An 18,867-nucleotide genomic window follows, 5' to 3' on the forward strand; every position below is an offset into this window, starting at 1 on the left:
AAAGAGATTTAAAATGTTACAGACCTATTTCACTGATCAATGTTGACTGTAAATTAATATCACGCACATTGTCGCTTAGACTCAAGTCTGTAATGTCAGATATTATCTCCCCCGAACAATCCTGCTGTGTACCAGGGAGAGACATTGCACACAATTTACATTCGGTCAGGGATGTAGTTGATATAGTGGATAGTGAAGATAAAGATGCATTTTTAATTAAAGTAGATCAAGAGAAAGCTTTCGATAGAGTTTCACATAATTACTTGTTGGATATTTTACAAAAATTCAATTTTGGGAATAATTTTATATCCTGGATTAGAATTTTGTATACAGACATTAAAAGTTCTGTCAAGTGTAATGGACATTTAAGTCCATATTTCAAACTATCCCGTGGAGTAAGGCAAGGGGACCCGATGAGTTCCATGCTGTTTGTGCTTATTTCTGAACCATTAAATTTGTTAATAAAAGAGAACCCACATATTCAAGGCATCAACATTGGCAATGTTTCATCTTTAATATATCAACATGCCGATGACACTACTATTACAGTGTGCAACTCACAGTCAGTGGAAAATACTTTTGAAACAATTAAATATTATTGCGAAGCAACTCAAGCCAAGATCAATTTACAAAAGTCGGAGGTGTTACTTCTTGGTAAAGCCAAGTTCAATAAATGTAACATTAGTCTTCCCGTGAAGGTTAAAAAAGATTGTGTTGAACTTCTGGGAATATATCTTGGCTCTGACTTGGCCACTTGTGAGACACTAAATTGGACGAAAAAGATAAATAAAATTCAAACTCTACTTAATTCATGGATTCAACGTCAACTCACACTGCAGGGCAGAGCCACGGTTTTAAACATCCTCATTGCCTCTAGATTATGGTACTCTTTTACAGTGTTACCAGTGCCACACTGGGTAGAAGTAGCCTTTTCCAAAATGTTTTCAAAATTCTTATGGGTAAATAAAAAGCCAAAAATAGCAGCTGTGACATGCATGGGCAAATGTACAGAAGGTGGTTTAAATACACCCAATTTGTGCCTTAAAAAGTATGCTTTAAGATTGAAACTGTTAAAAGCTTTCTTAGATTGTAATTTAGACTCATTATGGAAAGCAACTATGTCTTTCTTCTTTTCAAAATATTTAAATATGGGATTACAATCAAACATACTATGTTTAAAGTTTGACAAAAAAGATATGTTGCATGTAAATCCTTTTTATGCTGAGTTGTTGCTTGCCTGGGAGGACATCAGTGGTGGTAAGAGAAGCAAACCTACCACTTTACCGGATATAATGTGTCAGCCTTTATTCAACAACCCTCTAATTTTGTATATGAACAAAACTTTGTTGTTTAAATCATTCATTGACGGTGGGATCACTTGCATAAAAGATATTTGCTATGAAGTTATACCACAATTTTTGTCACCTGATAGTATTGTTGAAATTGTACAAGAAACAATACCTGATGTTGATGTGGCCACAATCAAGAATGGTTATGCTGTTATTTTATATGCGCTTCCAACAGATTGGAAACAGATCATATTGTCTGATGCTGTCAGAAATCCTCCTTGTAAAGAAATACTTTGTCCTATAGCGAACGAAGATGTATCAGTGCAGCTGTTTACGGTGAAATATTGTTATGAAATTTTCAGAACAAAATATTTTAAAAAACCAGTTGCCATGAATTGGTGGAATAATATATCTCTTGACATCAACTGGAAAGATGTTTGGGTTAATGTGTATCAAAATGACAAATCAGCCGAATGTATACAACTAGATTTTAAGATTCCCATAACATTATTTACACATATGACAGACTCAGCCATTTTGGTTTGACAGACACAGATATTTGTCCAGTTTGTGAAAATGAAAAAGAAGATGTGCTGCACTTGTTCATCTTCTGTAAAGAGTTATCGTTCTTACAATCACTATTTGTTGACATCCTCACTGATGTGTGTCAAGATACTGGGTTCACTCTTGGACAATTCTCGCTGTGGTTATTGTTTGGGTTTCTTCCTGAGAGAAGTGTGTCGGCAAAACCATTGTTGGATATACTGTTATCAATTTATCGGTTGGCAGTATTTAAGAGAAGAGTTGTTATAAGCCTAGGTACAGTCTCTTTTCACATAAACACATTTTTCAAATCCTTGGTAAAAAGACATCTCACATTTCTTTTGTATCATTACACAAAAATGAAAAGATTGCATGTCTTTATTCAAAAATACATAATGTCTAATGACCTCATCGAGTTAGATGGGAATGACATTCTTTTGAAACATCCTCTTGATTAGCTCAATTATAAGTTATTTATACTATTTCATTTCACATGAAAGATTTTTTCAAATCTTTCATAAAGTGTCTTTTTAGTTTAATGATTGTTGACTATTGAAAAATGAATCAATTACAAACTTGTGTGTACATAATCAAATGTAAAAATCTATTTCTCATATTTCTGTCTTTAGAATTCAAATGTTAACCACTGCCACCCAACTTCTGTGATATCCTTTTTATCTTTGTGGTGGCAGTGTCAGCACTGTCTGCGTTTGTATTATATTCCTGTGAATAAATTTTATCAAGAAAAAAAAAAAAAAAAAAGAGCACTGGTCTTGTAAACCAGGGGTCGTGAGTTCGATCCTCACTGGGGGCTCATTCTTCTTTTACAGTTTTTTTATCACCCAGGAGTCAGTAAACGATTGCTGTCACGCGGATACTATTTCTCCTTAGAGGCAAATAAACCAACCGGCACTCGTTTTAGCTGCATCAACATGTGAGAATGGTCAGCTTACAACCAAATTCTATATTTCTTAAGAGGTAAAGAAGAGAGTGAGATAAAATACCCGAACCCCCTATTGACCTAATTAATGTTTGTCTTCACCTGCCTTCTGTTTTCAACTCAACATGTAAAATGTTCATTAGTTTCCTTATCAGAATGTATTTGACTGCTTGAAACGTGGCTGAGTGATTTGCAGTGAAAATGTTGACCTGTCTATCAGCTGCCCCGGTGGCACAATCGGTTAGCGCGCCGTACTTATAGTCAGTACCTTCCCCATGATCACCATGGGATGAGGAATGCGGAGGTTGTGAGTTCGAGCCTCACCTGGGGCATGCTTGCTTTTATTTATTGCTCTGACAGTTGGACCAACACTGTCGCTTCCTATTCACAACCACTCATTATAGCAGACATGTGGCAGGTGAAATGCATCTTTTAAGCAAAACTTACACATTTTCCTTAGTCTGAAAGTTATAATACCCAACGTGAATGGTGTTTACACAGACTATTGACTACAATCGACCAGCTCTCGCGACCAGCAGCTGTTAAAACCGCGGCGCCTTTCCCCAAGCTATCAGATGCCTCCATAGCTCAGTGGATAGAGCACTGGTCTTGTAAACCAGGGGTCGTGAGTTCGATCCTCACTGGGGGCTAGATATCCTTTGCCGGAATTTTAGCCTTTTGCAGTTGAATTGATGAAACCTCTTATTGGAGCACTACGAGGAAGTGCTGTGGAAGCAGCCTCCGTAGCTCAGTGGTAAGAGCACTGGTCTCGTAAACCAGGGGTCGTGAGTTCGATCCTCACCGGGGGCTATGTTATAGCTTTATTTTGAAAATCCAATCGTTTTTTTCCTATTGAAGTGAACGCAGTCTCAACTTTGAAGCCAATCATTTGTCACATGATCGGGAACAATGGAGTGATCAAGACAGTGACAGTGACGACAAAACCCATGAGTTGCGCGTGCCCTTTGATACCCAAGCGCAGGCCTCCTTTTAAATCTTAAATCGACACCCAAGCCTTCAAATTTCCGATGCCTTTGCCTTGACTCGGCTCAGCAAGTGTCGTTTAACACATATTTTAAAGTGTACAAAATGTATCTGTTCACTTTCCATTTAAATAAGACACCCGTTGCAATAGCACTGGTTGAAGGTGTGTTTGAGATGTGTCATTTTAGTTCCTTTTGCAGGAGTTGTGCTTCTGAGTATAGTTGTCGAGAGTGAACATAAGTTAGCGCGCCGTACTTATAGTCAGTACCTTCCCCATGATCACCATGGGATGAGGAATGCGGAGGTTGTGAGTTCGAGCCTCACCTGGGGCATGCTTTCTTTTATTTACTGCTCTGACAGTTGGACCAACACTGTCGCTTCCAATTCACAACCACTCATTATAGCAGACATGTGGCAGGTGAAATGCATCTTTTAAGCAAAACTTACACATTTTCCTTAGTCTGAAAGTTATAATACCCAACGTGAATGGTGTTTACACAGACTATTGACTACAATCGACCAGCCCTCGCGACCAGCAGCTGTTAAAACCGCGGCGCCTTTCCCCCAGCTATCAGATGCCTCCATAGCTCAGTGGATAGAGCACTGGTCTTGTAAACCAGGGGTCGTGAGTTCGATCCTCACTGGGGGCTAGATATCCTTTGCCGGAATTTTAGCCTTTTGCAGTTGAATTGATAAAACCTCTTATTGGAGCACCACGAGGAAGTGCTGTGGAAGCAGCCTCCGTAGCTCAGTGGTAAGAGCACTGGTCTCGTAAACCAGGGGTCGTGAGTTCGATCCTCACCGGGGGCTATGTTATAGCTTTATTTTGAAAATCCAATCTTTTTTTCCTATTGAAGTGAACGCAGTCTCAACTTTGAAGCCAATCATTTGTCACATGATCGGGAACAATTGAGTGATCAAGACAGTGACATTGACGACAAAACCCATGAGTTGCGCGTGCCCTTTGATACCCAAGCGCAGGCCTCCTTTTAAATCTTAAATCGACAACCAAGCCTTCAAATTTCCGATGCCTTTGCCTTGACTCGGCTCAGCAAGTGTCGTTTAACACATATTTTAAAGTGTACAAAATGTATCTGTTCACTTTCCATTTAAATAAGACACCCGTTGTAATAGCACTGGTTGAAGGTGTGTTTGAGATGTGTCATTTTAGTTCCTTTTGCAGGAGTTGTGCTTCTGAGTATAGTTGTCGAGAGTGAACATAAGGATTAATAAGTCAACACCCATGGCTAACTGCCTCCATAGCTCAGTGGATAGAGCACTGGTCTTGTAAACCAGGGGTCGTGAGTTCGATCCTCACTGGGGGCTCATTCTTCTTTTACAGGTTTTTTTTATCACCCAGGAGTCAGTAAACGATTGCTGTCATGCGGATACTATATTTCTCCTTAGAGGCAAATAAACCAACCGGCACTCGTTTTAGCTGCATCAACATGTGAGAATGGTCAGCTTACAACCAAATTCTATATTTCTTAAGAGGTAAAGAAGAGAGGTGAGATAAAATACCCGAACCCCCTATTGACCTAATTAATGTTTTTCTTCACCTGCCTTCTGTTTTCAACTCAACATGTAAAATGTTCATTAGTTTCCTTATCAGAATGTATTTGACTGCTTGAAACGTGGCTGAGTGATTTGCAGTGAAAATGTTGACCTGTCTATCAGCTGCCCCGGTGGCACAATCGGTTAGCGCGCCGTACTTATAGTCAGTACCTTCCCCATGATCACCATGGGATGAGGAATGCGGAGGTTGTGAGTTCGAGCCTCACCCGGGGCATGCTTGCTTTTATTTATTGCTCTGACAGTTGGACCAACACTGTCGCTTCCTATTCACAACCACTCATTATAGCAGACATGTGGCAGGTGAAATGCATCTTTTAAGCAAAACTGACACATTTTCCTTAGTCTGAAAGTTATAATACCCAACGTGAATGGTGTTTACACAGACTATTGACTACAATCGACCAGCCCTCGCGACCAGCAGCTGTTAAAACCGCGGCGCCTTTCCCCAAGCTATCAGATGCCTCCATAGCTCAGTGGATAGAGCACTGGTCTTGTAAACCAGGGGTCGTGAGTTCGATCCTCACTGGGGGCTACATATCCTTTGCCGGAATTTTAGCCTTTTGCAGTTGAATTGATGAAACCTCTTATTGGAGCACCACGAGGAAGTGCTGTGGAAGCAGCCTCCGTAGCTCAGTGGTAAGAGCACTGGTCTCGTAAACCAGGGGTCGTGAGTTCGATCCTCACCGGGGGCTATGTTATAGCTTTATTTTGAAAATCCAATCGTTTTTTTCCTATTGAAGTGAACGCAGTCTCAACTTTGAAGCCAATCATTTGTCACATGATCGGGAACAATTGAGTGATCAAGACAGTGACATTGACGACAAAACCCATGAGTTGCGCGTGCCCTTTGATACCCAAGCGCAGGCCTCCTTTTAAATCTTAAATCGACACCCAAGCCTTCAAATTTCCGATGCCTTTGCCTTGACTCGGCTCAGCAAGTGTCGTTTAACACATATTTTAAAGTGTACAAAATGTATCTGTTCACTTTCCATTTAAATAAGACACCCGTTGTAATAGCACTGGTTGAAGGTGTGTTTGAGATGTGTCATTTTAGTTCCTTTTGCAGGAGTTGTGCTTCTGATTATAGTTGTCGAGAGTGAACATAAGGATTAATAAGTCACCACCCATGGCTAACTGCCTCCATAGCTCAGTGGATAGAGGTTACCTCCCTTGCTTCGGAGGTGTGTGGACGTGCTGACGATCGAGCAACACAGATTCTCAGATTAAATCGTTCACAAGTTCCGTAGAATACCAGATTTACGCTAACAAGGTAGGCAACACTTTGATATGTAGTTGTGTGAAGACCATAAACATTTGCATGCACGTTTGTGCATGCTATTGACTTTGGTTGTCTTTGAATCTCCCACGCTCACTGGGTTCAAAATGGCGGACACCAAACAGAAGAGAAAATACCTGAAAGATTGCACTATTGAAGTGAATGTTGGTAACAACAAAGTGATTAGTGCTAGTATATTATCTTGTGCGCTATTGGAATATGTGTCCGATGTATGGGCGTGCGTTCTTAAAGGAACAGAATGCTATGATGTCACTGTCCCAGACAGTAACGAAGCAAGGATTCTTGCAGAAACTGATGACTTAGAAATAGGAGGTACACCCATTAACTTCAGGTTACTGCATAGTGAAAGCGTTGTAGTGTCATTCCTACACCTTCCACCCTACATTGATGATGAGGAAATTGAAAACATGATGATCAAAAGGGGTATCACTTTGAAAAGTGATATTAAACACAGGACCCTGAAAGGCACCAACATTTTTGATGGTACAAGGTATGTGCGCGTCGCTTTTCCCCCCGTGTGTAAATCCTTGCCATACTCCATGGGTTTCAACACATTAGATGGATATCGATACTTTTGTGTGATTCATAATAATCAAGAAAGATTGTGTTTTAAATGCAACTCGGTCGACCATATGGTTAAAGAATGCCCAAAGACCAAATGCTTTAAGTGCAACGGACATGGCCACATTGCCAAAAACTGCAACACAGAAAGAACACTTAAACGTAGTTGTGAACTGTGCTCTCTACCTATTGGTAGCTGCAGCTGTTTCCTAGACGAGGAAGACAACGGTCAGTACAGCATGTCAGAGGAGTCGGAGCTAGAAAAGGAACTAGCCTCTGAAGGGTCATGTGATGAAGATAATGATGATTCATCTGTTGAGAACTTTGAACCTCAAGAAAAGAAAAAGAACAAAGATAGACCAATAGAGGAAAAAGGAGAAGAAAATGAAGAGGAAAAACTTGATGAAGCCTCTGAAATTCCCTGTACCAATAACCGTGTTGGAGATTACATGGAGAGTGAGGATAAGACAACGAGACAGTCGTTTCCTCAAGATGGACATGAAAATATAACACCTTCTAAATGGAACAAATCTTCGAAGAAAAGAGGAAGAAGAAATAAACTACAACCCGAGATCACAGACTGTGTACTTCAGAACAATGACTTAAAAAATAAATTGAGAGAAAGTAAAAAATATGAACAAAAGAAGAAGAAAGAAGAAAAGGTTAATGATCGACGAGAAATATCTGGCGTGTCTGAGAATGGTGTATAAACTAATAATGTGTTTGTACATACATGTCATGCTTATATTTGCAATGGTCACAACATGGTCATGGAATGTGAATGGACTCCGTGATGTCACAAAAATGCAAAATGTATTCTCTCTACTAACGAACTCCCATGTCAATATTGCCTTTTTGCAGGAGACCTTTTGGTCTGATGAATTCATTGAAAAATATAAATATTTATGGCCAGGAACAATTTTATACTCTAATGCTGCTAATGCTAGAAAAGGAGTTGCTCTTTTGATCTCTCCTGACTTTGAAGAAAAGGTGGCCATGCTTGAAAAAGACATTGATGGAAGACTACTAAAGGCGTCTCTATCTCTTGAAGATAAAACAGTGATTTTATTAAATGTGTATGCCCCAAACGATCCTAGAGAGAGAATACTATTTTTCAATAATTTAATGAAATGGGTTAATCATGAGCATTTAATTTGCGCTGGAGATTTTAATGAAATTCTTGATCCTTCACTTGATAAAGGTCCCAATAACACAACGTTTAACATCCAAAGTAGCAATGTGTTAAACACCTTTCTTCACAAAAACAACCTAATTGATATATGGCGGTACAAGAACTATGACAAAAAAGAGTTTCTCGAATACAGTCTGTATTAGGAGTTATTAAACAATCTCGGATTGATATGATATTTGTTTCAAGAAACCTTATTTCAAATATTATCAACTGTTACATTAGATATTCCTCTGTGAGTGATCACAATATTGTTGTTTCAAGGTTAGACTTTTCTCCTATAGAAAGGGGTCCTGGTGTATGGATTTTTAATAATCAGCTTCTTGACGATTGCGCATTTTATCAAAAGATCAATGAAATAATAGAAGAGGCAAAAGGGTGCCCTTTACTTAAGACTGAACCATTGATATGGTGGGATAACTTGAAATATCAGTTCAAAAAGTTTTCCAGGTATTATGCATCTAAAAAAAGCAATCACGAAAAAGCTGATTATTTTAAAATTCAAAATAAGCTTAGAAAAGAATATCATAAGATATCCTCCATTCCTGGCTATGTATCTTCTGTTTTACAATCAATAGAAAATGAGCTGGAGACATACGAGATTAACAAATGCAAAGGAGCTATTCTCAGGTCAAAGGCACAGTGGACTCTCGATTCCGACAGAAATACCTCATACTTTTTAAATCTAGAAAAAACAAAACAGCAAGCAAACTCAATCAAAGAATTATTCAGAGGAGATGGTACAATAGCCAACAACACAGAGGATATCTTGGATACTGCTCAACAATTTTACTCCTCTTTATTCACTGCTGAACACTGTAATGTAGAAAAACAACAGGAGATTGTTAATAATATCAAGGACAAGCTTTCTGAAGATGAGAGGAATTCATGCGAAGTACATATTTCTCAGAGTGAGCTTACCGTGGCACTCAAAGGTATGCAGAAAAATAAATCACCAGGCCCAGATGGTCTAACAGTTGAGTTTTATTTGAAGTTTTGGAACATTTTATGCCCCTTCTTCATACAAGTTGTCGATTGTGTACACAAAGAAAACAGTCTTTCACGTACCATGAAAAAGAGTATAATTAGTTTATTTATAAAAAGAAAGGTGACAAGAGAGACATTAAATGTTACAGGCCTATTTCATTGATAAATGTAGATTGTAAACTAATATCCAGAGTGTTGTCATTAAGATTACGAACTGTCATGTCCTCAATTGTCTCCCCTGAACAACCTTGCTGTGTACCAGGAAGAGACATAGCTAACAACCTTCACTCCCTAAGAGATGTTATTGACATTGTAAATAATCGTGATGATGATGATTCATATCTCATCAAAATAGATCAAGAGAAAGCTTTTGACCGGGTCTCACATCAATACTTATTTCAAATTCTCAGAAAATTTAACTTTGGAGATTCCTTCATTTCATGGATTAAAATTCTCTATACTGATATGCATAGTTCTGTTAAATGCAATGGCCATTTGACGCCTTATTTTCCTTTAACTCGTGGTGTTCGTCAAGGAGATCCAATGAGCTCCATGCTGTACGTTTTGGTGTCAGAGCCACTTAATCTCCTAGTTAAGAACAATCCTGAAATCCACGGAATAAGTATCAACAATGACATTTATTCTTTGATATATCAACATGCTGATGACACTTCAATCACTGTTTCAGATGTCAACTCCGTCGAAGAAACATTTAGCACAGTTAACTCATACTGTGAAGGAACGGGAGCAAAAATCAACATCGAAAAATCAGAAGTTTTGTTATTGGGTAAAAATAACCTTCGTGGCTGTTCAATCAACGTCCCGGTTAAAATCAAAAAAGATTGTGTTGAAATATTAGGCATTTATTTCGGCAAGGATAAAGCAATGTGTGAAACGTTGAATTGGAGAAAGAAAATGGACAAAATTCAAACATTGTTAAATTCATGGTTACGTAGACAACTTACTCTACAGGGTAGAGCAGTTGTAATAAATATCCTTATGAGTTCCCGCTTATGGTATGCATTTACTGTACTACCTGTCCCACAATGGGTTGAGCATAGATTTACTCATATGTTTAGTAAATTCTTGTGGCACAATAAAACTGCCAAAATAACATCAGATACCTGTATTGGTATTTGTTTAGATGGTGGTCTGAATATACCAAAGTTGTGTTTTAAAAAATATGCACTGAGACTTAAGTTGCTGAGGGCTTTTTCTAATTCCCAGCTTAATTGTATTTGGAAACAAACAATGCTATATTTTATGTCACATCTTCTGAAAATGAACTTGGGAATTCATGTTTTATCTCTTGAACATAATAAGGGTGATTTACAAGACATAAGCCGATTTTATGCTGAGCTATTATCTGCATGGAATGAAATTACTGGAGGGAAAAGACCCTTGCTTCAAAATGTAGATGATATCATGAATCAACCACTTTTCAAAAATCCATTAATTACTTTCAATGGAAAAACATTAATGTTTCAATCGTTTATTTCAAGAGGAATTATTTGTATTAAACATATTTGTTTTGAAGTTATTCCAAAATTCATGTCCTCACAAATTATTGTAGACATTGTACATGATACTTTACCTGAAATGGACATAAACACTATACAACAATGCTATGCAATCATTTTATACGCGCTTCCATCAGAATGGAAAAATATCATTTTGTCTGATGTTGGCAAAAACCTTCCCTCTGGAGACATCTTCTGCACGATTGATGGACAGGACATGTCAGTTGAAGTTTTAACAGCTAAATTTTGCTACGAAATATTCAGACAAAAACACTTCAAAAAGCCAGTTGCTATTTCTTTTTGGAATAATATTGCTTTGGACATTAATTGGAAAGATATTTGGCTGAATGTGTGGCAGAAAGATAAATCAACAGACTCTATACAGTTGGATTTTAAAATTGCTCACAATATTATCTTTACATATGATAAACTGTGCAAAATTGGATTGTCAAACACTGATGTTTGTCCTGTGTGTCAAAATGAAACAGAGGACATTTTACATTTGTTTATCTTCTGCCAAGAGTTATCTTCCTTGCAATCTCTATTAATTGACATGTTGACAGATGTTTGTCAAGATTCAGGGTTTAGTCTTGGACAATTATACCTCTGGTTACTGTTTGGATTCCTGCCAGAAAAGAAGTTGTCATGTAAACCCTTCATGAACATTGTATTGTCAATATATCGAATTGCTGTATTTAAAAGAAGAGTTATTATGAGTCAGGAAACAATCTCATTTCACATGAAAGCTTTTTTCAAATCTTTGATTAAGCGTCATTTCAGCTTTTTGTTGTTTCACTATTCAAAAATGAATCAATTACATATCTTTATTCAAAGATATATAATGACCAATACATTTATCACATTAGATGGAAATGAGATTGTTCTCAAACCTCCTCTAGAATAGAAACATGTAACGTGTAACGTGTAAAGAGCATGTTCAATCTGCATTCCACTTTTTGTATATGTAAAGACCTGTTTAGATAATCAAATGTAAAAAACTATTTCTCATATTTTCTGTCTGTAGAATCGGAATGTTATCCACTGCCACCCTACTTCTGTGATAACCTTTTTATTTTGTGGTGGCAGTGTCAGCACTGTCTGCGTCTGTAATACGTTCAAGTGAATAAATTTTATCAAGAAAAAAAAAAAAAAAGCGCGCCGTACTTATAGTCAGTACCTTCTCCATGATCACCATGGGATGAGGAATGCGGAGGTTGTGAGTTCGAGCCTCACCCGGGGCATGCTTGCTTTTATTTACTGCTCTGACAGTTGGACCAACACTGTCGCATCCAATTCACAACCACTCATTATAGCAGACATGTGGCAGGTGAAATGCATCTTCTAAGCAAAACTGACACATTTTCCTTAGTCTGAAAGTTATAATACCCAACGTGAATGGTGTTTACACAGACTATTGACTACAATCGACCAGCCCTCGCGACCAGCAGCTGTTAAAACCGCGGCGCCTTTCCCCCAGCTATCAGATGCCTCCATAGCTCAGTGGATAGAGCACTGGTCTTGTAAACCAGGGGTCGTGAGTTCGATCCTCACTGGGGGCTAGATATCCTTTGCCGGAATTTTAGCCTTTTGCAGTTGAATTGATAAAACCTCTTATTGGAGCACCACGAGGAAGTGCTGTGGAAGCAGCCTCCGTAGCTCAGTGGTAAGAGCACTGGTCTCGTAAACCAGGGGTCGTGAGTTCGATCCTCACCGGGGGCTATGTTATAGCTTTATTTTGAAAATCCAATCGTTTTTTTCCTATTGAAGTGAACGCAGTCTCAACTTTGAAGCCAATCATTTGTCACATGATCGGGAACAATTGAGTGATCAAGACAGTGACATTGACGACAAAACCCATGGGTTGCGCGTGCCCTTTGATACCCAAGCGCAGGCCTCCTTTTAAATCTTAAATCGACACCCAAGCCTTCAAATTTCCGATGCCTTTGCCTTGACTCGGCTCAGCAAGTGTCGTTTAACACATATTTTAAAGTGTACAAAATGTATCTGTTCACTTTCCATTTAAATAAGACACCCGTTGTAATAGCACTGGTTGAAGGTGTGTTTGAGATGTGTCATTTTAGTTCCTTTTGCAGGAGTTGTGCTTCTGAGTATAGTTGTCGAGAGTGAACATAAGGATTAATAAGTCACCACCCATGGCTAACTGCCTCCATAGCTCAGTGGATAGAGCACTGGTCTTGTAAACCAGGGGTCGTGAGTTCGATCCTCACTGGGGGCTCATTCTTCTTTTACAGGGTTTTTTTATCACCCAGGAGTCAGTAAACGATTGCTGTCATGCGGATACTATATTTCTCCTTAGAGGCAAATAAACCAACCGGCACTCGTTTTAGCTGCATCAACATGTGAGAATGGTCAGCTTACAACCAAATTCTATATTTCTTAAGAGGTAAAGAAGAGAGGTGAGATAAAATACCCGAACCCCCTATTGACCTAATTAATGTTTTTCTTCACCTGCCTTCTGTTTTCAATTCAACATGTAAAATGTTCATTAGTTTCCTTATCAGAATGTATTTGACTGCTTGAAACGTGGCTGAGTGATTTGCAGTGAAAATGTTGACCTGTCTATCAGCTGCCCCGGTGGCACAATCGGTTAGCGCGCCGTACTTATAGTCAGTACCTTCCCCATGATCACCATGGGACGAGGAATGCGGAGGTTGTGAGTTCGAGCCTCACCCGGGGCATGCTTGCTTTTATTTACTGCTCTGACAGTTGGACCAACACTGTCGCTTCCAATTCACAACCACTCATTATAGCAGACATGTGGCAGGTGAAATGCATCTTCTAAGCAAAACTTACACATTTTCCTTAGTCTGAAAGTTATAATACCCAACGTGAATGGTGTTTACACAGACTATTGACTACAATCGACCAGCCCTCGCGACCAGCAGCTGTTAAAACCGCGGCGCCTTTCCCCAAGCTATCAGATGCCTCCATAGCTCAGTGGATAGAGCACTGGTCTTGTAAACCAGGGGTCGTGAGTTCGATCCTCACTGGGGGCTAGATATCCTTTGCCGGAATTTTAGCCTTTTGCAGTTGAATTGATAAAACCTCTTATTGGAGCACCACGAGGAAGTGCTGTGGAAGCAGCCTCCGTAGCTCAGTGGTAAGAGCACTGGTCTCGTAAACCAGGGGTCGTGAGTTCGATCCTCACCGGGGGCTATGTTATAGCTTTATTTTGAAAATCCAATCGTTTTTTTCCTATTGAAGTGAACGCAGTCTCAACTTTGAAGCCAATCATTTGTCACATGATCGGGAACAATTGAGTGATCAAGACAGTGACATTGACGACAAAACCCATGAGTTGCGCGTGCCCTTTGATACCCAAGCGCAGGCCTCCTTTTAAATCTTAAATCGACACCCAAGCCTTCAAATTTCCGATGCCTTTGCCTTGACTCGGCTCAGCAAGTGTCGTTTAACACATATTTTAAAGTGTACAAAATGTATCTGTTCACTTTCCATTTAAATAAGACACCCGTTGTAATAGCAGTGGTTGAAGGTGTGTTTGTGTCATTTTAGTTCCTTTTGCAGGAGTTGTGCTTCTGAGTATAGTTGTCGAGAGTGAACATAAGGATTAATAAGTCACCACCCATGGCTAACTGCCTCCATAGCTCAGTGGATAGAGCACTGGTCTTGTAAACCAGGGGTCGTGAGTTCGATCCTCACTGGGGGCTAGATATCCTTTGCCGGAATTTTAGCCTTTTGCAGTTGAATTGATAAAACCTCTTATTGGAGCACCACGAGGAAGTGCTGTGGAAGCAGCCTCCGTAGCTCAGTGGTAAGAGCACTGGTCTCGTAAACCAGGGGTCGTGAGTTCGATCCTCACCGGGGGCTATGTTATAGCTTTATTTTGAAAATCCAATCGTTTTTTTCCTATTGAAGTGAACGCAGTCTCAACTTTGAAGCCAATCATTTGTCACATGATCGGGAACAATTGAGTGATCAAGACAGTGACATTGACGACAAAACCCATGAGTTGCGCGTGCCCTTTGATACCCAAGCGCAGGCCTCCTTTTAAATCTTAAATCGACACCCAAGCCTTCAAATTTCCGATGCCTTTGCCTTGACTCGGCTCAGCAAGTGTCGTTTAACACATATTTTAAAGTGTACAAAATGTATCTGTTCACTTTCCATTTAAATAAGACACCCGTTGTAATAGCACTGGTTGAAGGTGTGTTTGAGATGTGTCATTTTAGTTCCTTTTGCAGGAGTTGTGCTTCTGAGTATAGTTGTCGAGAGTGAACATAAGGATTAATAAGTCACCACCCATGGCTAACTGCCTCCATAGCTCAGTGGATAGAGCACTGGTCTTGTAAACCAGGGGTCGTGAGTTCGATCCTCACTGGGGGCTCATTCTTCTTTTACAGGTTTTTTTTATCACCCAGGAGTCAGTAAACGATTGCTGTCATGCGGATACTATATTTCTCCTTAGAGGCAAATAAACCAACCGGCACTCGTTTTAGCTGCATCAACATGTGAGAATGGTCAGCTTACAACCAAATTCTATATTTCTTAAGAGGTAAAGAAGAGAGGTGAGATAAAATACCCGAACCCCCTATTGACCTAATTAATGTTTTTCTTCACCTGCCTTCTGTTTTCAATTCAACATGTAAAATGTTCATTAGTTTCCTTATCAGAATGTATTTGACTGATTGAAACGTGGCTGAGTGATTTGCAGTGAAAATGTTGACCTGTCTATCAGCTGCCCCGGTGGCACAATCGGTTAGCGCGCCGTACTTATAGTCAGTACCTTCCCCATGATCACCATGGGACGAGGAATGCGGAGGTTGTGAGTTCGAGCCTCACCCGGGGCATGCTTGATTTTATTTACTGCTGTGACAGTTGGACCAACACTGTCGCTTCCAATTCACAACCACTCATTATAGCAGACATGTGGCAGGTGAAATGCATCTTCTAAGCAAAACTTACACATTTTCCTTAGTCTGAAAGATAATACCCAACGTGAATGGTGTTTACACAGACTATTGAATACAATCGACCAGCCCTCGCGACCAGCAGCTGTTAAAACCGCGGCGCCTTTCCCCAAGCTATCAGATGCCTCCATAGCTCAGTGGATAGAGCACTGGTCTTGTAAACCAGGGGTCGTGAGTTCGATCCTCACTGGGGGCTAGATATCCTTTGCCGGAATTTTAGCCTTTTGCAGTTGAATTGATAAAACCTCTTATTGGAGCACCACGAGGAAGTGCTGTGGAAGCAGCCTCCGTAGCTCAGTGGTAAGAGCACTGGTCTCGTAAACCAGGGGTCGTGAGTTCGATCCTCACCGGGGGCTATGTTATAGCTTTATTTTGAAAATCCAATCGTTTTTTTCCTATTGAAGTGAACGCAGTCTCAACTTTGAAGCCAATCATTTGTCACATGATCGGGAACAATTGAGTGATCAAGACAGTGACATTGACGACAAAACCCATGAGTTGCGCGTGCCCTTTGATACCCAAGCGCAGGCCTCCTTTTAAATCTTAAATCGACACCCAAGCCTTCAAATTTCCGATGCCTTTGCCTTGACTCGGCTCAGCAAGTGTCGTTTAACACATATTTTAAAGTGTACAAAATGTATCTGTTCACTTTCCATTTAAATAAGACACCCGTTGTAATAGCAGTGGTTGAAGGTGTGTTTGTGTCATTTTAGTTCCTTTTGCAGGAGTTGTGCTTCTGAGTATAGTTGTCGAGAGTGAACATAAGGATTAATAAGTCACCACCCATGGCTAACTGCCTCCATAGCTCAGTGGATAGAGCACTGGTCTTGTAAACCAGGGGTCGTGAGTTCGATCCTCACTGGGGGCTAGATATCCTTTGCCGGAATTTTAGCCTTTTGCAGTTGAATTGATAAAACCTCTTATTGGAGCACCACGAGGAAGTGCTGTGGAAGCAGCCTCCGTAGCTCAGTGGTAAGAGCACTGGTCTCGTAAACCAGGGGTCGTGAGTTCGATCCTCACCGGGGGCTATGTTATAGCTTTATTTTGAAAATCCAATCGTTTTTTTCCTATTGAAGTGAACGCAGTCTCAACTTTGAAGCCAATCATTTGTCACATGATCGGGAACAATTGAGTGATCAAGACAGTGACATTGACGACAAAACCCATGAGTTGCGCGTGCCCTTTGATACCCAAGCGCAGGCCTCCTTTTAAATCTTAAATCGACACCCAAGCCTTCAAATTTCCGATGCCTTTGCCTTGACTCGGCTCAGCAAGTGTCGTTTAACACATATTTTAAAGTGTACAAAATGTATCTGTTCACTTTCCATTTAAATAAGACACCCGTTGTAATAGCACTGGTTGAAGGTGTGTTTGAGATGTGTCATTTTAGTTCCTTTTGCAGGAGTTGTGCTTCTGAGTATAGTTGTCGAGAGTGAACATAAGGATTAATAAGTCACCACCCATGGCTAACTGCCTCCATAGCTCAGTGGATAGAGCACTGGTCTTGTAAACCAGGGGTCGTGAGTTCGATCCTCACTGGGGGCTCATTCTTCTTTTACAGGTTTTTTTTATCACCCAGGAGTCAGTAAACGATTGCTGTCACGCGGATACTATATTTCTCCTTAGAGGCAAATAAACCAACCGGCACTCGTTTTAGCTGCATCAACATGTGAGAATGGTCAGCTTACAACCAAATTCTATATTTCTAAAGAGGTTAAGAAGAGAGTGAGATAAAATACCCGAACCCCCTATTGACCTAATTAATGTTTTTCTTCACCTGCCTTCTGTTTTCAATTCAACATGTAAAATGTTCATTAGTTTCCTTATCAGAATGTATTTGACTGCTTGAAACGTGGCTGAGTGATTTGCAGTGAAAATGTTGACCTGTCTATCAGCTGCCCCGGTGGCACAATCGGTTAGCGCGCCGTACTTATAGTCAGTACCTTCCCCATGATCACCATGGGACGAGGAATGCGGAGGTTGTGAGTTCGAGCCTCACCCGGGGCATGCTTGCTTTTATTTACTGCTGTGACAGTTGGACCAACACTGTCGCTTCCAATTCACAACCACTCATTATAGCAGACATGTGGCAGGTGAAATGCATCTTCTAAGCAAAACTTACACATTTTCCTTAGTCTGAAAGATAATACCCAACGTGAATGGTGTTTACACAGACTATTGAATACAATCGACCAGCCCTCGCGACCAGCAGCTGTTAAAACCGCGGCGCCTTTCCCCAAGCTATCAGATGCCTCCATAGCTCAGTGGATAGAGCACTGGTCTTGTAAACCAGGGGTCGTGAGTTCGATCCTCACTGGGGGCTAGATATCCTTTGCCGGAATTTTAGCCTTTTGCAGTTGAATTGATAAAACCTCTTATTGGAGCACCACGAGGAAGTGCTGTGGAAGCAGCCTCCGTAGCTCAGTGGTAAGAGCACTGGTCTCGTAAACCAGGGGTCGTGAGTTCGATCCTCACCGGGGGCTATGTTATAGCTTTATTTTGAAAATCCAATCGTTTTTTTCCTATTGAAGTGAACGCAGTCTCAACTTTGAAGCCAATCATTTGTCACATGATCGGGAACAATTGAGTGATCAAGACAGTGACATTGACGACAAAACCCATGAGTTGCGCGTGCCCTTTGATACCCAAGCGCAGGCCTCCTTTTAAATCTTAAATCGACACCCAAGCCTTCAAATTTCCGATGCCTTTGCCTTGACTCGGCTCAGCAAGTGTCGTTTAACACATATTTTAAAGTGTACAAAATGTATCTGTTCACTTTCCATTTAAATAAGACACCCGTTGTAATAGCAGTGGTTGAAGGTGTGTTTGTGTCATTTTAGTTCCTTTTGCAGGAGTTGTGCTTCTGAGTATAGTTGTCGAGAGTGAACATAAGGATTAATAAGTCACCACCCATGGCTAACTGCCTCCATAGCTCAGTGGATAGAGCACTGGTCTTGTAAACCAGGGGTCGTGAGTTCGATCCTCACTGGGGGCTAGATATCCTTTGCCGGAATTTTAGCCTTTTGCAGTTGA

The 18,867-nt window shown here is 40.3% G+C and overlaps 28 non-coding genes across 28 annotated transcripts; all 28 read left to right on the forward strand.

Moving 5' to 3' along the window:
• Window positions 1-2,994: 2,994 nt before the first annotated feature.
• Window positions 2,995-3,104, forward strand: Trnai-uau. The gene is made up of 2 exons: window positions 2,995-3,032; window positions 3,069-3,104. It is a non-coding gene; the product is annotated as a tRNA-Ile (tRNA).
• A 245-nt stretch (window positions 3,105-3,349) lies between these two features.
• Trnat-ugu lies at window positions 3,350-3,422 on the forward strand. The gene has a single exon. It is a non-coding gene; the product is annotated as a tRNA-Thr (tRNA).
• An 87-nt stretch (window positions 3,423-3,509) lies between these two features.
• Trnat-cgu lies at window positions 3,510-3,582 on the forward strand. The gene has a single exon. It is a non-coding gene; the product is annotated as a tRNA-Thr (tRNA).
• Window positions 3,583-4,333: 751 nt separating this feature from the next.
• On the forward strand, window positions 4,334-4,406 carry Trnat-ugu. The gene has a single exon. It is a non-coding gene; the product is annotated as a tRNA-Thr (tRNA).
• Window positions 4,407-4,493: 87 nt separating this feature from the next.
• On the forward strand, window positions 4,494-4,566 carry Trnat-cgu. Its single transcript has one exon. It is a non-coding gene; the product is annotated as a tRNA-Thr (tRNA).
• Window positions 4,567-5,009: 443 nt separating this feature from the next.
• On the forward strand, window positions 5,010-5,082 carry Trnat-ugu. The gene has a single exon. It is a non-coding gene; the product is annotated as a tRNA-Thr (tRNA).
• A 353-nt stretch (window positions 5,083-5,435) lies between these two features.
• Window positions 5,436-5,545, forward strand: Trnai-uau. Its single transcript has 2 exons — window positions 5,436-5,473; window positions 5,510-5,545. It is a non-coding gene; the product is annotated as a tRNA-Ile (tRNA).
• Window positions 5,546-5,790: 245 nt separating this feature from the next.
• On the forward strand, window positions 5,791-5,863 carry Trnat-ugu. The gene has a single exon. It is a non-coding gene; the product is annotated as a tRNA-Thr (tRNA).
• An 87-nt stretch (window positions 5,864-5,950) lies between these two features.
• Window positions 5,951-6,023, forward strand: Trnat-cgu. The gene has a single exon. It is a non-coding gene; the product is annotated as a tRNA-Thr (tRNA).
• Window positions 6,024-12,371: 6,348 nt separating this feature from the next.
• Window positions 12,372-12,444, forward strand: Trnat-ugu. Its single transcript has one exon. It is a non-coding gene; the product is annotated as a tRNA-Thr (tRNA).
• An 87-nt stretch (window positions 12,445-12,531) lies between these two features.
• Window positions 12,532-12,604, forward strand: Trnat-cgu. The gene has a single exon. It is a non-coding gene; the product is annotated as a tRNA-Thr (tRNA).
• Window positions 12,605-13,048: 444 nt separating this feature from the next.
• Trnat-ugu lies at window positions 13,049-13,121 on the forward strand. Its single transcript has one exon. It is a non-coding gene; the product is annotated as a tRNA-Thr (tRNA).
• A 353-nt stretch (window positions 13,122-13,474) lies between these two features.
• On the forward strand, window positions 13,475-13,584 carry Trnai-uau. Its single transcript has 2 exons — window positions 13,475-13,512; window positions 13,549-13,584. It is a non-coding gene; the product is annotated as a tRNA-Ile (tRNA).
• A 245-nt stretch (window positions 13,585-13,829) lies between these two features.
• Window positions 13,830-13,902, forward strand: Trnat-ugu. Its single transcript has one exon. It is a non-coding gene; the product is annotated as a tRNA-Thr (tRNA).
• An 87-nt stretch (window positions 13,903-13,989) lies between these two features.
• Trnat-cgu lies at window positions 13,990-14,062 on the forward strand. The gene has a single exon. It is a non-coding gene; the product is annotated as a tRNA-Thr (tRNA).
• A 439-nt stretch (window positions 14,063-14,501) lies between these two features.
• Trnat-ugu lies at window positions 14,502-14,574 on the forward strand. Its single transcript has one exon. It is a non-coding gene; the product is annotated as a tRNA-Thr (tRNA).
• Window positions 14,575-14,661: 87 nt separating this feature from the next.
• Window positions 14,662-14,734, forward strand: Trnat-cgu. The gene has a single exon. It is a non-coding gene; the product is annotated as a tRNA-Thr (tRNA).
• Window positions 14,735-15,178: 444 nt separating this feature from the next.
• On the forward strand, window positions 15,179-15,251 carry Trnat-ugu. Its single transcript has one exon. It is a non-coding gene; the product is annotated as a tRNA-Thr (tRNA).
• A 353-nt stretch (window positions 15,252-15,604) lies between these two features.
• Window positions 15,605-15,714, forward strand: Trnai-uau. The gene is made up of 2 exons: window positions 15,605-15,642; window positions 15,679-15,714. It is a non-coding gene; the product is annotated as a tRNA-Ile (tRNA).
• Window positions 15,715-15,957: 243 nt separating this feature from the next.
• On the forward strand, window positions 15,958-16,030 carry Trnat-ugu. Its single transcript has one exon. It is a non-coding gene; the product is annotated as a tRNA-Thr (tRNA).
• Window positions 16,031-16,117: 87 nt separating this feature from the next.
• Trnat-cgu lies at window positions 16,118-16,190 on the forward strand. The gene has a single exon. It is a non-coding gene; the product is annotated as a tRNA-Thr (tRNA).
• Window positions 16,191-16,629: 439 nt separating this feature from the next.
• On the forward strand, window positions 16,630-16,702 carry Trnat-ugu. The gene has a single exon. It is a non-coding gene; the product is annotated as a tRNA-Thr (tRNA).
• Window positions 16,703-16,789: 87 nt separating this feature from the next.
• Trnat-cgu lies at window positions 16,790-16,862 on the forward strand. The gene has a single exon. It is a non-coding gene; the product is annotated as a tRNA-Thr (tRNA).
• A 444-nt stretch (window positions 16,863-17,306) lies between these two features.
• On the forward strand, window positions 17,307-17,379 carry Trnat-ugu. Its single transcript has one exon. It is a non-coding gene; the product is annotated as a tRNA-Thr (tRNA).
• A 352-nt stretch (window positions 17,380-17,731) lies between these two features.
• Trnai-uau lies at window positions 17,732-17,841 on the forward strand. The gene is made up of 2 exons: window positions 17,732-17,769; window positions 17,806-17,841. It is a non-coding gene; the product is annotated as a tRNA-Ile (tRNA).
• Window positions 17,842-18,084: 243 nt separating this feature from the next.
• Window positions 18,085-18,157, forward strand: Trnat-ugu. The gene has a single exon. It is a non-coding gene; the product is annotated as a tRNA-Thr (tRNA).
• Window positions 18,158-18,244: 87 nt separating this feature from the next.
• Trnat-cgu lies at window positions 18,245-18,317 on the forward strand. Its single transcript has one exon. It is a non-coding gene; the product is annotated as a tRNA-Thr (tRNA).
• Window positions 18,318-18,756: 439 nt separating this feature from the next.
• Window positions 18,757-18,829, forward strand: Trnat-ugu. Its single transcript has one exon. It is a non-coding gene; the product is annotated as a tRNA-Thr (tRNA).
• The last annotated feature ends 38 nt before the right edge of the window (window positions 18,830-18,867 follow it).

The sequence above is a fragment of the Haliotis rufescens genome, unplaced genomic scaffold (assembly GCF_023055435.1).
Source record: "Haliotis rufescens isolate VD_foot unplaced genomic scaffold, xgHalRufe1.0.p SCAF_6, whole genome shotgun sequence".
Lineage (NCBI taxonomy): Eukaryota > Metazoa > Mollusca > Gastropoda > Lepetellida > Haliotidae > Haliotis > Haliotis rufescens.